This window comes from Felis catus, chromosome D3 (assembly GCF_018350175.1).
Source record: "Felis catus isolate Fca126 chromosome D3, F.catus_Fca126_mat1.0, whole genome shotgun sequence".
NCBI classification, from domain to species: domain Eukaryota; kingdom Metazoa; phylum Chordata; class Mammalia; order Carnivora; family Felidae; genus Felis; species Felis catus.
The window spans coordinates 37,502,933-37,517,847 of NC_058379.1; the positions used below are offsets into that span (position 1 = coordinate 37,502,933).

Consider the following 14,915-nt stretch of genomic DNA (forward strand, 5'->3'; position numbering starts at 1 on the left):
ATTTTAATATTCACAGATTTTTGTTAGGTGAAATATTGGTCTTTTGCAAATTCTTCACCTCCAATCCCACAGCACTTTGAAGAAACACCTCAAGTTTCATGTTTTTATAGTGTCTATTTCTGAATAGACAAGAAGGGCACATTTTATGCCTACAGATTCCAAGTCAACAAATGACTTGTTTTCTTTCCACGAGAGGTAAATGAACAAAAGGGACAGATAATGTATTACTGTACAAGTAAGATCCAAATAAAAATACTAGAGAACCTGGCTCCTGAACAAGCGATAAGAGGTTTAATACCATCTACTCTTACTGTAAGTCCCGTTAAGAGGACACCAAATTTAAAAGGGAGGAAAGCAAACGAGGGTATTTTCATCTTTCTGTTTGGGTAACAGGAGTTCTATTGAAAGAGAATCAAAATGGTAATAATACTTTAGATTTTCATAGTGCTTTTGAATTTTCAAAGTGTTCTCACATATTTTATTTCATTTGACTATAATTACCCTGTTTGGTGGGCAAAATAAGGGCAATGACCTCCAATTTACAGATAAAGACACCAAGGCCCAGAAAGTTTAAGTGGCCTCCCAATGTGACCTAGCTAATAAACACTAACACGCACTCACGCGTGAACACACACACACACACACACACACACACACACACACACACACACAGATTCCATACCTTTAGAACAGCTTTCTGTTATCCCCTGGGAATGCTAACCTTTGCGAATAGCATGTAGCTCTTTAATGTCAAAAGTAAAATGACTTATGAAGCTCTTTATCAAGAATCTTTTGCAAAAGATGCTGAATTATTTTTCAGGCAAAATGCTTATTAGCTGTTAATCACAGTGCTCCTGATAGATCATTATATGATTTCATGAATGGCTACCAAGTATCACATGAAAACAATGAACTACAGAAAAAAATAAAACACCACTAGACCATATCATTCATCCAAGGTACTGGAACATAATATTAATTTATTCACTGACTCAATGAATGAGTTGAATGTTGAGAAACTACCAGATGTTAGACATTGGGCTACATACTAGGAATACAACGATGAGCCAAAGCAAAATCATCCCAGCTTTGTGGAGTTTACTATCTGGCATGTGTATAGTAAGTGTGTGCATGTGTGTATATGGGGGGGGGGCATAACTATATACTTATAATTAAAGAAGTATGTGGGTGAACTTCACTAGGACCTATAGTGGTGGGGGAGGGTGCAGCAAAGCAGAAAAGATACCAGGCGGAGGAAACAGAGTGTGCTATGGCCTCAAGTTGGGATGGCACATAACACACTTCAGGATATAGATGAATTGTCTAAAACAGTAATCCTCTACTTTCTTCTGTTTCTCTCTTTAACACTCTTCATTCAGGTGTCCATCTCCACCACTCCACTCAAACTGTTCTTAAGGTCAACAATGACCACCATATTGTAAATCCAACAGGCACTTCTCTTTCACCTCAGTCTCTCACTGGCATTCAAACTGCTAGTCATCCCCCTTTCCTCTCAAAAAAACTGAAAACAATTTCTTGGCTCATCTTCTGTTTTCTTTGCTGGCTCCTCTTTTGTCTCACCTTTAATATTGGAGCCCTAGAGTTTAATCCTAGGTCTTTATTTTTCTATATTTGTATCTTTAAAAGATGTCACCCAGTCACATGGCCTTAATCCCACTTAGGTTGTAACTCTCAAGTACATACCTCTAGACCTGATTTTCCACTGAGATTCAGACTCTTACACGTAATTGCCTTCTCCACATCTCCACTTGAATACCAAACGTAGCTCTTAAAGTTAACATGGGCAAAAAATTGATTCCCAATTCCTCAAATCTGCTATCCTTTAGCCTTCTCCACCTTAGTGAGAGACTCATCCCTCATTCTTCTCTTTCCTTTACCTCCATGTAAATATATTTGCAAGTTTTTATCTCTAAAATACATCCTATAATCATTCACTTCTCTCCACCTTCAATGCTATCACCCTAATCCAACTAACCAACTGTAGAGAAATGACATATTCCGTAACTAGTCTCACTGCTGCCATTCTTTCCCTCTTTAAATCCAATTCCACATGGCAAACAGATGTTCCTTTTAAAATGCAATTCAGATGACTCCACTGCTCTGCTTGAAATCCACCAAGGACTTTCCCTTTCTTGGAATAAAATCCAAATTCCTTAACTTAGCCTACAAGCCTTTCAAAATCTGATCCAAACCCACTTCTTTGTCCTCATCTTCTGCATTCTTCTACCTGTGGTAGGTGGAATGTCTCTCCCACAAGATATCTACACCCTAATCCTTGGAATTTGTGAATATGTTACTTTATATAGCTAAGGGGAATTGAGGTTGCGAAATTAAGACTGTAATCAACTGACCTTAAAATGTAAAATTATTCTGGATTCTCTAGGTAGTCCAGTAATCAGAAGGGTTCTTAAAAATAGAACAAGGAGACAGAAGAGTCAGAGAATAAGATGTGATGACAGAAACAAGGTCATCAACATAACACAATATAGGACTCACCCCACATTGCTTTGAAAGTAGAGGGTGAGGGCCATGAGCCAAGCAGTGTGAGCAACGTCTAAAAGCTGGAAAAAGCAAGAAAATGTATGCTCCCTGAGAGCATTCCCTTAAAGAGGAATGCAGTGCTGCAGACACCTTGGTTTTAGCCCACTGAGACCCATTCAGACTTCTGACTTCCAGAACTGTAAAACGGTAAATCTGTGTTGTTGTTGTTGTTGGTGTGTGTGTGTGTGTGTGTGTGTGTGTGTGTTTAAGCCGATGGTAATTTGTTACAACAGTAATAGAAAACTAATATGCTACCTCACCACGGACCAGCCACACTGGTCTGTTTCATAAACAAACTTGTTTCTGCCTCAGAGCTTTTATCTTTGTTATCATCACTCCTTGGAATGTTCTGTTCCCATATACTCACAAGGCTGACCTGGCTTCTTCTTGTCATTCTGAGCTCAGCTTCACAGAGAAGTCTTCCCTGACCACCCAGTGCCAGGTAGCCTGTCGTCACTTTCTATCACATTACGTTTTATTTCTTTGTAGAATTTTTGCCCTCTGAAATTACCTTTGACATTTCTTGGTATGGTTGTTTGTAGCCTAATTCCCTACTCTGGAGTACAATTTCCATCAGAATAGGGTCCCTGACTTTGTTCACCATTGTATCCTCAGTATCTGAACAGTATCTGGCACAAATTGTATGCTCAATCATAAATGTTGCCTGCTGAATGAATAAAACCTACTACGGGTGAAGTATAAAGAGTGATATAGAAAGGGGGTGGGAGAAGAGACTGGGGAAGTAGACAGGGGGCAGATCATACGCTACCTTAGAGTCCTTGTTAAGAACTCTGAACTTCAGGGATGCCTGGTGGCGCAGTTGGTTAAGCATCCGACTTCAGCCAGGTCACGATCTCGCGTGTGAGTTCGAGCCCCGCGTCAGGCTCTGGGCTGACAGCTCAGAGCCTGGAGGCTGTTTCCAATTCTGTGTCTCCCTCTCTCTCTGACCCTCCCCTGTTCATGCTCTGTCTCTCTCTGTCCCAAAAATAAATAAACGTTGAAAAAAAAATTTTTTTTTAAAAAAAGAACTTTGAACTTCAGCCTAAAAACATTGAGCAGCCACAGTAAAACTTCTGACAGAGAAGCAATGTATTCATACTTCTGATTTTAAAATATTTGGAGACAGATTGGAGAGGGGCAGTGATATAAGTGGATGTAAGGAGAATAAGTAAGAAGGATGCTTTGGGCAGTCCAGGCAAAAAATGATGGTAAACTCAGACTTACGGTAATAGCAGTAAAAAAGCTAATGTACTAGAGATATAATTTGGAATCAAAATGAATTAAGACTAGGTGACAGATTGAGATATAAGAAGTCCAAGTGAGTATATCTCAAGAATGACTTCCAGATTTATATTCTAAGCAATTTAGGAGAATATGATGTCAATTTCTAAGAGGGGAAAACTGCAGAAGCAGCAGGCCGTGCGTACATCAAGGGGAAAGATCAAAAGTTCAGTTTTAGCTTTGTTAAGTTTGAGTTGTCCTCAACACATAAAAGTGGAGATATTATTCAGACAGCTAAATTTTGAGCCAGGAACTCAAATTAGAAGCAGTGGTGGTGGATAATGTGTTCTTATGATAAAAACACATGGGATTGGGTGAAATCATCTAGGGAAACTGCATGAAGAGAGAAGACTGGAGACACTGCAAGTTCACCTGTACTGAGAAGCCTTACCAATGGTGCTCACTGCACCCAGAAAGCTGTCCATCGCCCAGCAGGAAAGATGCCTGCTTATACTTTGGGAATTTTTTCAGCCCATTTAAATTACCATGGATGGAATTCCCTCTTTTCCACTCCCCTCTGCACATTTAGGTAGAGGAAGGGCCAGCAAAGGAGACATTGAAAAGGAGTAGTTAAGGTGATCGAGGGAAACCAGAATTTCATTTCATAGAATCTATGATAATCCCTCCAAAAAAAGAATACGTAATAAAATAGGAATTTATGTGGGCTAAATGACTCCTCCCTTGTCAGAGCATTCTGAAACCAAAGCCTCTCATTCGAGGCTAAATGCTTCTCGTCCTGGATGAAAACTTAGGAACCATGTATCTCAAAGAAAGATCATTCTTGATGCAATCAGTTTTCCTATAGCAATATTATCAAAAGGATGAGGGGAGGGGCACCTGGGTGGCACAGTGGGTTGAGCAACTGACCCTTGTTTCCACTCAGGTCATGATCTCACAGATGGAGCCTCATGTCTGGCTCTATGGTGACAACTTGAGGCCTACTTGGGATTCTCTCTCCCCCTCTCTCTGCCCCTCCCCTGATCACATTCTCTCTCTCTCTCTCTCTCTCAAAATAAATAAACATTTTTTTTTTAAAAAGGATCATTTGTCAGAAAACCCTCATCTCTAGGTGGATGTTCCTAGCAGGAGCTAAATTCAAACACCCTGATCTGTTTCACTGTGGAGGTCAGATGACACTTCCCAATTTCCTCATTCAGAGGTTCTCAAAGTGGGAACCCTAGAGTTCCAAGGACCCTTTACAGGCAGTCTGCAAAGGGTCTGTAATACCAATTATGTTATTTTTAATAATATCGAGATGTGGGGTGCCTAGGTGTTGGTTAAGCATCCAACTCTTGGTTTCTTCCACTCAGGTCATGATCTCACAGTCCGTGGGTTCAAACCCTGCACCCTGCTCTGTGCTGAGGGTGCAGAGCCTGCCCGGGATTCTCTGTCTCCCTCTCTCTCTCTCTGCTCCTCCCTCCTTCCATCTCTCCCTCTCTCTCTCTCTCAAAATAAATAAGTAAACACTTAAAAAAAATACCAAGATGCTCCTTATCTTTTTCAATCTCATTCTCTCTGGAGTGTATGTATAGTGAAGTTTTCCAGACTACGTGACATGGGATATCACAGCAGACTGAATGTTGAAGGAAACAGAATATATTAAAGAGATAAGCAAAAATGTAAAACAGTGCCCCTCTTTGTTTTGTAAAGTCATTTTTTCATAAACATATTAACATGTAAGGGGTTCACAGGGCACCTGGAGAGCTCACGTTGGTTGTCAGTTGGGTGGTGGACTCTTGATTTGTGCTCAGGTCATGATCTCTTGGTCGCTGGGATGGAACCCCACGGGGAGCTTGAGCTCGGAGGCCCCTGGGAGGCGGGCTCCCGGTTATTAGCTGGGAGCCTGCTTGGGGTTCTCTCTCATTCTCTCTCTCTGCCCCTCTCCCACTTGTGCTCTCTCCTTCTCAAAATAAGTAAACTTAAAAAACATGTAAGGGGTTCATCACTGAGTTTTAACTAAACTGACATTTAAAACTTTCCCTGTTTTAATTTCTGACAGTAAATACTAACAGATAAAACCCATATGAACAGAAGCTCTTTGGTCCTCAGTAATGTGTTAACTAGTAATGTGTGAAGAAGTCCTGAGACCAAAAGCTGAAGCACCCTCCTAACAGGCCACAAGAAGGATTCCGGAACCTGGGACAAAGGACAGCAGGCTCCCCATTCCCTCCTTCTAGCTAGCAAAGGCTCAGCAGCACCAGAACCTTGGGAGGCTCTTCTCCCTGAAGCCCCAGCCTCCGCCCTGGATGCATCACGGACGCCCAGCCTCACTCCAAGCCCCCCCACCCCCCCACCCCCACTCCAGGAGCCCGGCCTGCCCCTCACACCACCAGCCGCGGCCCCGCCGGGATCTCCGCACCAAGGCCCGGGCACTGCCAGGCCCTGAACGGTCCTCGGCGGGAACGGTACCCACGGGCGGGAACCACCGTCTGGCCCCGGGGGCGGCCGGGGTACCACCGTCCCCCGACCCGTCCGCCTGCTCACCGGGTCCCGGGTCTCAGGAGTCACACGATCCGGCCGAGGGCGCGACGGCAGCGACCACGCCACAGCCAGCCCTGCGCCCGTCCCTCGGGTCGGCTTCCTCGGACTCTTGAAGGAATATGCGGCCCCGCGGGGTTCTGCAGATTCGCCGTTCTCTCTGCCCGTTCGCTCTCTTTAAGCACACAGAGAGCGGGAAAACACGGGGCAGAGTCCTTCAGAGCCACGCCGTTTGGGCCACCGTGGTGAGGCGAGGACCTGGAGGAGTTTGAGGACCAGAAATATGACGCCCCGAGAACGGGACGCGCAGAGCTTCAGCCTACTGGCCGGAGGGCGAACCCACGACTCTGAGTCTGCGCAGTAGAGGTGGTGTAAGCTCTCCCACAGCGCCCGCATTGCACGTGTCTGCGGCGTGGGGGCGGGGCATCCTCAGGCCGGGGCGGGGTCAGCAAACTGGGTTGGGTCTAGCACTGATCGGTTTGATAGGTGAAAGCCAAGAGTATACTTTGGTTTTTTGTTTTTAGAGGGTGGGAATATTTTTAAGAATTAAAAACAAATACTCTAAGGAGCAGAGCATGGCATGTATAAATATATACAATAGCTGTAAAGAGAATAGAGCCAGACTACCCTTGCAAAAGAGGATTGTATATGGGGAGAAGTGGCGTTGGAGGAGCAGAATCAATGTTAATACTTAGTTCAGCTTGTGTCAAGAAAGCCCTGGGAATTGCTTGAAGTCACCTGGTGTCCGCTGTCTGTCAGTGTCTGAGTGAGCACCACCTTCTTCTCCTGTCCTGAGAAACCACAAAGCAGCGGATGATCCAGCAGGAAAGATTCCTGTCTGCACTGAGAGACTTTCCCCAGCTCCTGGACCACCAAGGGTAGAACAGTGGATACCCCAGGGGCACTGGTGGTGCGAAACAGAAAGTCCCTACCGCCTTGACATGGTTGGGAGTTAAAAGACCCAGCTCAAGATTTATATCCCTCTCCATTCCCAGACCCAATCTGGAACAGTGGTGAAGCCCCCTCCTTCTCAGGGAAAGGGACTTGTATCCAGAAGGTCATGACTGAGATTTGCTAACAGGCCAAGGAACGACACTTAAGTTCAAAAGAGCTAGTCAGAGCAGGGCTGAGCAGAAGGCTCTGGGAATTTGAATTTCAAAGGCAGTGAAAAACTTCAATAACTCTCAGAGCAAAAGGGACTGTGTCTCACAAACTCTGAACAATTCTGCAATATCAGCATTTCTGTCTCTACTCTTGACACTCATTAGTAGATACTATAAATATAATATATATATATATACACGCATACTAGTATAGTACTCTCTCGATATATATATACAGTACTCTCTCTATAGTACAGTACCATATATGTATATATATATATAATATATATATTATATATATATATATATATATATATATATACACATGGGGTAGCCTCAGGAAGCCACACTAAAATCAGAAGAACTATTAGTAAATTAACAAACTATAGTTCTGATGATCCTTCTATTGTTAAGTCTAATGATTTTCATGTAAACAGGGATTTTGGATAGATGTATATACATTAAAATGCAGTCACCTACTGGCCTTCTAAATCTAAATACAGATTTAGAAGCAAGTGTCCCAGTAGAGATTCCAATTTTCATGTGCCAAATTTTCATGGTCACTTGTAGTGCTAATCAATGCAGGATGTCTTGCATTAAACAAAATATTACCTGTTTCAAATGATAACCTTCATAATGAAAATGCAAATCCTGGTTTGAAATTCCTGGGCCAGCTATTGAAAAGCTTTATGTATGTAAGATCAAGGCACATTACAATACACATAGTTTTAATGCACAGGAAAATGTGAAGAAAGTAGCGTAAGAAATGTCTAAAGTACATTCCTGGATGTCATAAAAACATTTGGCGATCATTAGTATTGCATCCTGGCAACTTTTCAGAAGTTTGACAACTCTCAAAAGTTTACCAATACACATGAAAAATTGAGTGAAGTCAGCCTGTGTTATGTTCAGTCCTGTTCAACTTTTCCTTTGCTGGTGTGTTTGAGAATGCAATAAGGGACTTACAAAGCTGTGTCACAATATATAGCTTGACACCTGGGAGACTCTTTCACCTTACCAGATTATAAATGTTATCAGTTATCATTGACAGTGACAAAGAAATTGTGGGATGTAAATGGATGACCGCGTTCTTAAAGCACAGAAGCCGCAAGAGCAAGCAATTTATCACTCACTCCTTTGCGGAGTCAGCACAGCATTGGGGGCTGACAGAGAGCCTTGAGGAGCCTGAGATCCAATACCAGTTTACACAAGGGAAATACAATCCCAAGTCCCCAGGTCCATGAGGTTTCTTAAAAAATGAGAACTGTCGCTGGGCTCTGCCTCTTAGGTTAAACATTATCCGGTAATGATTGATGCAGAAGGAGAGAACTGCCTTGAAAGGAGGTGAGAAAGATGTGCACCAGAAGGACAAGCAGCATTCTTATCATTTAGAGATTGACAAAATATGACAATCACATGGCTTCCAGGTAGAAATTTAAGGTAAGTGGCATAATGGTTAAGTATCAGGACTCAGGAGTCAAACTGAGTTTGGATCCTGGCTTTGTCACATCCTAACTTTTTGAATTGAGTAAGTGAATTTCGATGTATTTAATGGGGATGATAATGATGACATGATAAAGAACTAAATAAGAAGATGCATATCAAGCACTTAGCACAGTGCCTGGCACACAATACATGCTCTAGAAAGTATTGGGCAGGCAGTGACAGGACAAGGCCACCAGGAGTGAAGTTCTAGACTTAGCCCAGGTACAAGTATTGAACTCATCTCAGCCCCATGATGGGCCAGATGTGGAAGGCACACAGTCACAACACAGACTGCTGTTGTAATGAAAGCAGAAGTGAAGGGGTCACGCACAGGAGAGTGTTACAGACTACTGGAGGATTCAGTCCGACGCGAATCCAAGATCCAGACGATCATAGGTTATTTGGGCTCCGTGAGGGAAAGATTGTTGGCTTTACATGATTTTTGCAGCCTCAACCACCCAGATTTCCAAAGGCATAGTGCACAGAACCTAGGACAGGTTCACTAAACTGGTCTCCACTCTTTATTGGCTTCTAGCTCATTTGAATTTAGGCGTGTCATTGAACCTCTCTGCTTCTTCAATCAACAAATGAAGGTGATAGAATTTTGACTACTTGCTTAATACATTTTGTTAAGAGTACAGAGAGAATAATTTACAAGTATTTTGAGGAGGGACATGAGTTTAAGAGATACAGGAAAAGAATACAATTCTAAAGTTTATTATGAGATCAATAACTATTCTTTGAATTGAATTGAATATTTCACTGAGGTAACAGCTGGTGGATATGCATAACATGAACATAAATGAGTAGAATATACATGTAGTTATGCAATCAGAGCTATGTATTTAGAAGCAGGTGCCCTGGGGTCCAGTCCCAGCTCTGTGTCTTTGAGTCAGTTCAGCCTTCTTCTCTTTGGTTTCCTTAGCTAAAGAACAAAGACCATAAAATCCTAACTCACGGCATTATTTTTGCAAAATCAAATGGACGTGAATGGACAGTTTATGATTTCCAATAAAAATTACCATGTTCATAATTATTATCAATAGGCTATTTAAAAAATTTTGATTGTAGTAAAATGCACATAACCTAAAATTCACCATCGTAACCGTTTCTAAATGTACGTTTCTGTAGTGTTAAATAGATTCACATTATTGTACAACCAATCACTAGAACGTTTTCATCTTGCAAAACTGAAACTCTGTACCCATAAGATAACAACACGCATGCTCCCTCAGATCTCAGCTCCTGGCAACCACCATTCTCCTTTCTGTTTCTATGAATATGACTACCCTAGGTGTCTCATGTAAATGGAGTCATACAATATTTGTCTTTTCATGACTGGCTTACTTTGCTTAGTATAATTTCCTTAAGGTTTATCATTAGAATTTCTTTCCTTTTTTTTCTTTTAATGTTTATTTTTTGAGAAAGAAAGAAAGACAGAGCATGAGTGGGAATGGGCAGAGAGAGAGGGAGACACAGAATCCAAAGCAGGCTCCAGGCTCCCAGCTGTCAGCACAGAGCCCGACGTGGGGCTTGAACTCACCAACTGCAAGATCATAACCTGAGCCTGAGTCAGACTGAGCCAACCCAGGTGTCCCGGAATTTCTTTCCTTTTCAAGACTAATATTCTTCCACAGAATATTAATGTAAATACTTTTCCTTCTTTTTTAGTGTTCATTATTTGTAACTCATTTGCCTTCTTCTGGCAATATTTTAAGCTTTGCCCTGTACCCATTTTTATATCTTTAAAATGTGGTTTGGGGCGCCTGGGTGGCTTGGTCGGTTAAGCGTCCGACTTCGGCTCAGGTCATGATCTCACGGTCCGTGGGTTCAAGCCCCGCGTCGGGCTCTGTGCTGACGGCTCGGAGGCTGGAGCCTGTTTCGGATTCTGTGTCTCCCTCTCTCTGTGACCCTCCCCCGTTCATGCTCTGTCTCTCTCTGTCTCAAAAATAAATAAACGTTAAAAAAAAATAAAAAATAAAATGCAGTTTATTGAGGCACCTGGGTGGCTCAGTCAGTTAAGCGTCCAACTTCAGCTCGGGTCATGGTCTTGCAGTCTGTGGGTTCAAGACCCACATAGGGCTGTGTGCTGACCGCTCAGAGCCTGGAGCCTGCTTCGGATTCTGTGTCTCCCTCTCTCTCTGCCCCTCCCCCACTCATGCTCTGTCTCTCTCTCTCTCAAAAATAAACATTAAAATCATAATAATAAAATAAAGTAAAATGTGGTGTATTTATCACAACCAACATGATAAACTCATTCTTCTAGGAGCACCTCGTTAAAAAAAAAAAAATGAGGAGCCTGACAGTAACTATAATAGGCTAGTAGTGTATCAACTTGACGTAAAAAGCATTTCAACAAATTTGACATGATTGATGATAGAGCCTCTTAATTTAGCTGTGCAGAGAGAAACTGTTAAGATTTGGCGTGTCTGTCACTATCCTCAAGGAAAAGCCATTTTTTACAGGACCTATCATGACTGTTATTATAATTGATAACATGGTCTAAAGCTAAACTCTAGTGTTGCTGTTTCTGCAGAGAATGAAGTTTGCCTAAACAAGAAAGCATTTATTTTACAGGCATACCTTGGAGGTATGGTGGGTTCAGTTCCAGACCACTGCAATAAAGCCAGTATTACAATAAAGCAAGTCAAATGGATTTTTGGCTTCCCAGTGCATATAAAAGTTATGTTTACACTATCCCATAGCCTACGAAGTGTGCAATAACATTATGTCTTAAAGAAACAATGTATACACTTTAATTTAAAAATGCTTTTGCTGCTAAAAAAAAAAATGCTAACCATCATCTGAGCTTTCAGCGCATCATAATCTTTTTGCTGGTGGAGGGTCTTGCTTGATGTTGATGGCTGCTGATCCATCAGGGTAGTGGTTGCTGAAGGCTGAGGTGGGTATGGCAGTTTCCTAAAAGAAGACAATGAAGTTTGCCACATCTATCGACTCTGCCTGTCACAAATGATTTCTCTGTAGCATGAATGCTCTTGGATAGCATTTTACTCACAGTAGAGATGGAGTCAATCTTCTCAAACCCTGTTGCTGCTTCATCACCTAAGTTTAGGCAATATTCTAAATTCTTTGCTCTCATTTCAAGAGTCTCCACAGCATCTTTACCAGGGGCAGATTCCTTCCCAAGAACCCACTTTCTTTGCTCATCCATAAGAAGCAACTCCTCATCCATTAAAGTTTTATCATGAGATCACAGCAGTTCAGTCCCATCGTCAGGCTTCACCTCTAATTCTAGTTTCCCTGCTATTTCCACCACATCTGCAGTGACTTCCTCCACTGAAGTCTTGAACCTCTCAAAGTCATCCATGAGGGATGTCTTTCAGACTCCTGGGAATGTTGATATTTTGACCTCTTTCCATGAATCGTGAACGTGCTGAATGGCATCTAGAATGGTGAATACTTTCCAGAAGGTTTTCAATTGACTTTGCTCAGATCCATCAGAGCAATCACTATTTATGGTACCTATGGCCTTATGAAATGTGTTTTTTTCAATGTTTATTTATTTTTGGGACAGAGAGAGACAGAGCATGAACGGGGGAGGGGCAGAGAGAGAGGGAGACACAGAATCGGAAACGGGCTCCAGGCTCTGAGCCATCAGCCCAGAGCCTGACGCGGGGCTCGAACCCACCGACCGCGAGATCGTGACCTGGCTGAAGTCGGACGCGTAACCGACTGTGCCACCCAGGCGCCCCTGAAATGTGTTTTTTTAAATAATAAGACTCAAAAGTCAAAATAACTTATTGATCCACGGACTACAGAATGGATGTTGTGTGAACAGGCATGAAAAAATGTTACACTTGTTGGACATCTCCGTCAGAGCTCTTGAGTGGCCAGGTACATAGTGAGTGATATATTTCAACGATGGGCTTAAAATATTTAGTAAACCACATCATAAACAGATGTGCTGTCATCCAGACTTTATTGTTCCATTTATACAGCCCAGGCAGAGTCGATTTAGCATAATTTTGTATGGGTCCTAGGATTTTTAGAATGGTAAATAAACATTGGCTTCAGCTTGAAGTCACCAGCTGCCTTAGCATCTAACAAATGAGTCAGCCTATGTTTTGAAACTTTGAAGTCAGGCATTGACCTCTCCTCTCTAGCTCTGAACTCCTAGATGACATCTTCTTCCAATAGAAGGCTGTTTCGTCTATAATGGAAATCTGCCATTTAGTGTAGCTACCTTGAGTAACGATCCTAGCTACATCTTCTGAGTAACTTGCTGCAGCTTCTACATCAGCACTTTCTGCTTCACCTCACACTTCGAGGTAATGGAGACGGCTTCTTTCCTTAAACCTCATGAGCCAACCTCTGCTAGCTTCAGACTTGTCTTCTGCAGTTTCCTCACCTCTCTCAGCCTTCATAGAGCAGAAGAGCGTTAGGGGCTTGCTCTGGATTAGTTAGGTTTTGGCTAAAGGGAATGTTGTGGCTGGTTTGATCTTCCAATCCAGACCACTCAAACTTTCTCCGTAAGAGCAATGAGGCTGTTTCACGTTCTTATCATTTGTTTGTATGTTCAGTGGAGTAACACTTTTAATTTCCTCCAAGAACTTTTCCTTTACATTCACAATTTGGCAGTTTGGTGCAAGAGGTCTAGCGTTTAGCCTGTATTGGCTTTTGACTTGCCTTCGCTAAGCTTTAATAATCATCCTGAGCTTTTGATTTCAAGTGGGAGATATGTGACTCTTCCCTTCATTTGAACATGTAGAGGCCGTTGTAGGGTTACTCATTAGCCTAATTTCAATAGTGTTGTGTTTCAGGGAACAGGGAGGCCTGAGGAAAGGGAGAGAGAAGGGGAATGGCTGGTAGGTGGAGCCGTGAGAACATATACATTGTTTATCAATGACGTGCACCATCTATATGGGTGTGGTTTGTGGCACACCGAAAACAATTACAATGGAAACACCAAAGAGCACTGATCACAGAGCTCCATAACAGATATAATAATAATGAAAAAGCTTGACATATCATGAGAATTACCAAAATGTCACACCGAGATACAAAGTGAGCAAATGCTGTTGGAAGACTGGAGCCACTAGACTTGCTTCAGGCAGGGTTGCCACAAACCCTCAATTTGTAAAAAATGCAGTATCTGCAAAGGGCTATAAAGTGAAGTGCAATAAAACAAGGTATGCCTGCTATAATTTTTTGCAACTGCTTCTTAAAGGAAAATTATCCAAACACAAATACGTTTATAGAAAATAGTATTCCACAGAGATTTGTTACTGTATTCTTTCAAAGATTTTAAGAAATCATCTTATTTCCCCCCTTTATTAGCAAGAGTACTTTTATGTAGCTTTCTTTCTTACTGCAGACAGAAAGCTTAAAGCTACTCTGAAATCTTTCTGAATTATTTCTTAGAATTGTTTGGATTTTTTTTTTATTCCAAATAAGGAAACGTCACTATTTCTTTCTCAGCTTTTATTTGCCTGTGGTTTGAACTGTTTTCCCAATGGGAAATATATCCATATACAGAGAATGAAAGAAATTTGAGATAAATAGCAAAGTGCTTCCAGGGAGAAGTTTAGACCTTTTCTATGTCTTGGCTCACCATTTCCCACTGTAGTGTTCTCTCTTAATCTGAGCCAATAATTTCTCTGCCTCTTTTAGCAAACCAGTGTGAATGATGCAAAGCACAGCATCAGTCACCATCTGGAAGAAATTCTTCTCATGGGCGGTTTATCCAGTGTGCTGAGGCAGGGGTGGTAAGTCCCTTGGTGTGGGGTACCCAGGATCCTCCCCCTTAGACTCAGCCAGGTGACTGGAACAGCTCAGCCTCACTTACCCTACTGGCTCTTCTCCGTTTTGAGATTGCATCTATACAATGACTTCTTTTTGTCTTTTTAAAAATTTTTTTGATGTTTATTTATTTTTGAGAGAGAGAGAGACAGAGACAGAGCATGAGCAGAGGAGGGGCAGAGAGAGAGGGAGACACAGAATCCGAAGCAGGCTCCAGGCTCTGAGCTGTCAGCACAGAGCCTGACA

General features: G+C 42.2%; 1 protein-coding gene across 2 annotated transcripts in view; it reads right to left on the reverse strand.

Moving 5' to 3' along the window:
- The window catches only part of ARHGAP28 (Rho GTPase activating protein 28), a 330,654-nt gene extending 323,992 nt beyond the window's left edge, over positions 1 to 6,662 (reverse strand). For both annotated transcript variants that reach the window (XR_006587788.1, XR_006587785.1), the window contains exon 1: positions 6,328 to 6,662. The gene's annotated coding sequence lies outside the window, so the exon portion shown is untranslated. The remainder of the gene's footprint in view (positions 1 to 6,327) is intronic.
- Positions 6,663 to 14,915: the final 8,253 nt, after the last annotated feature.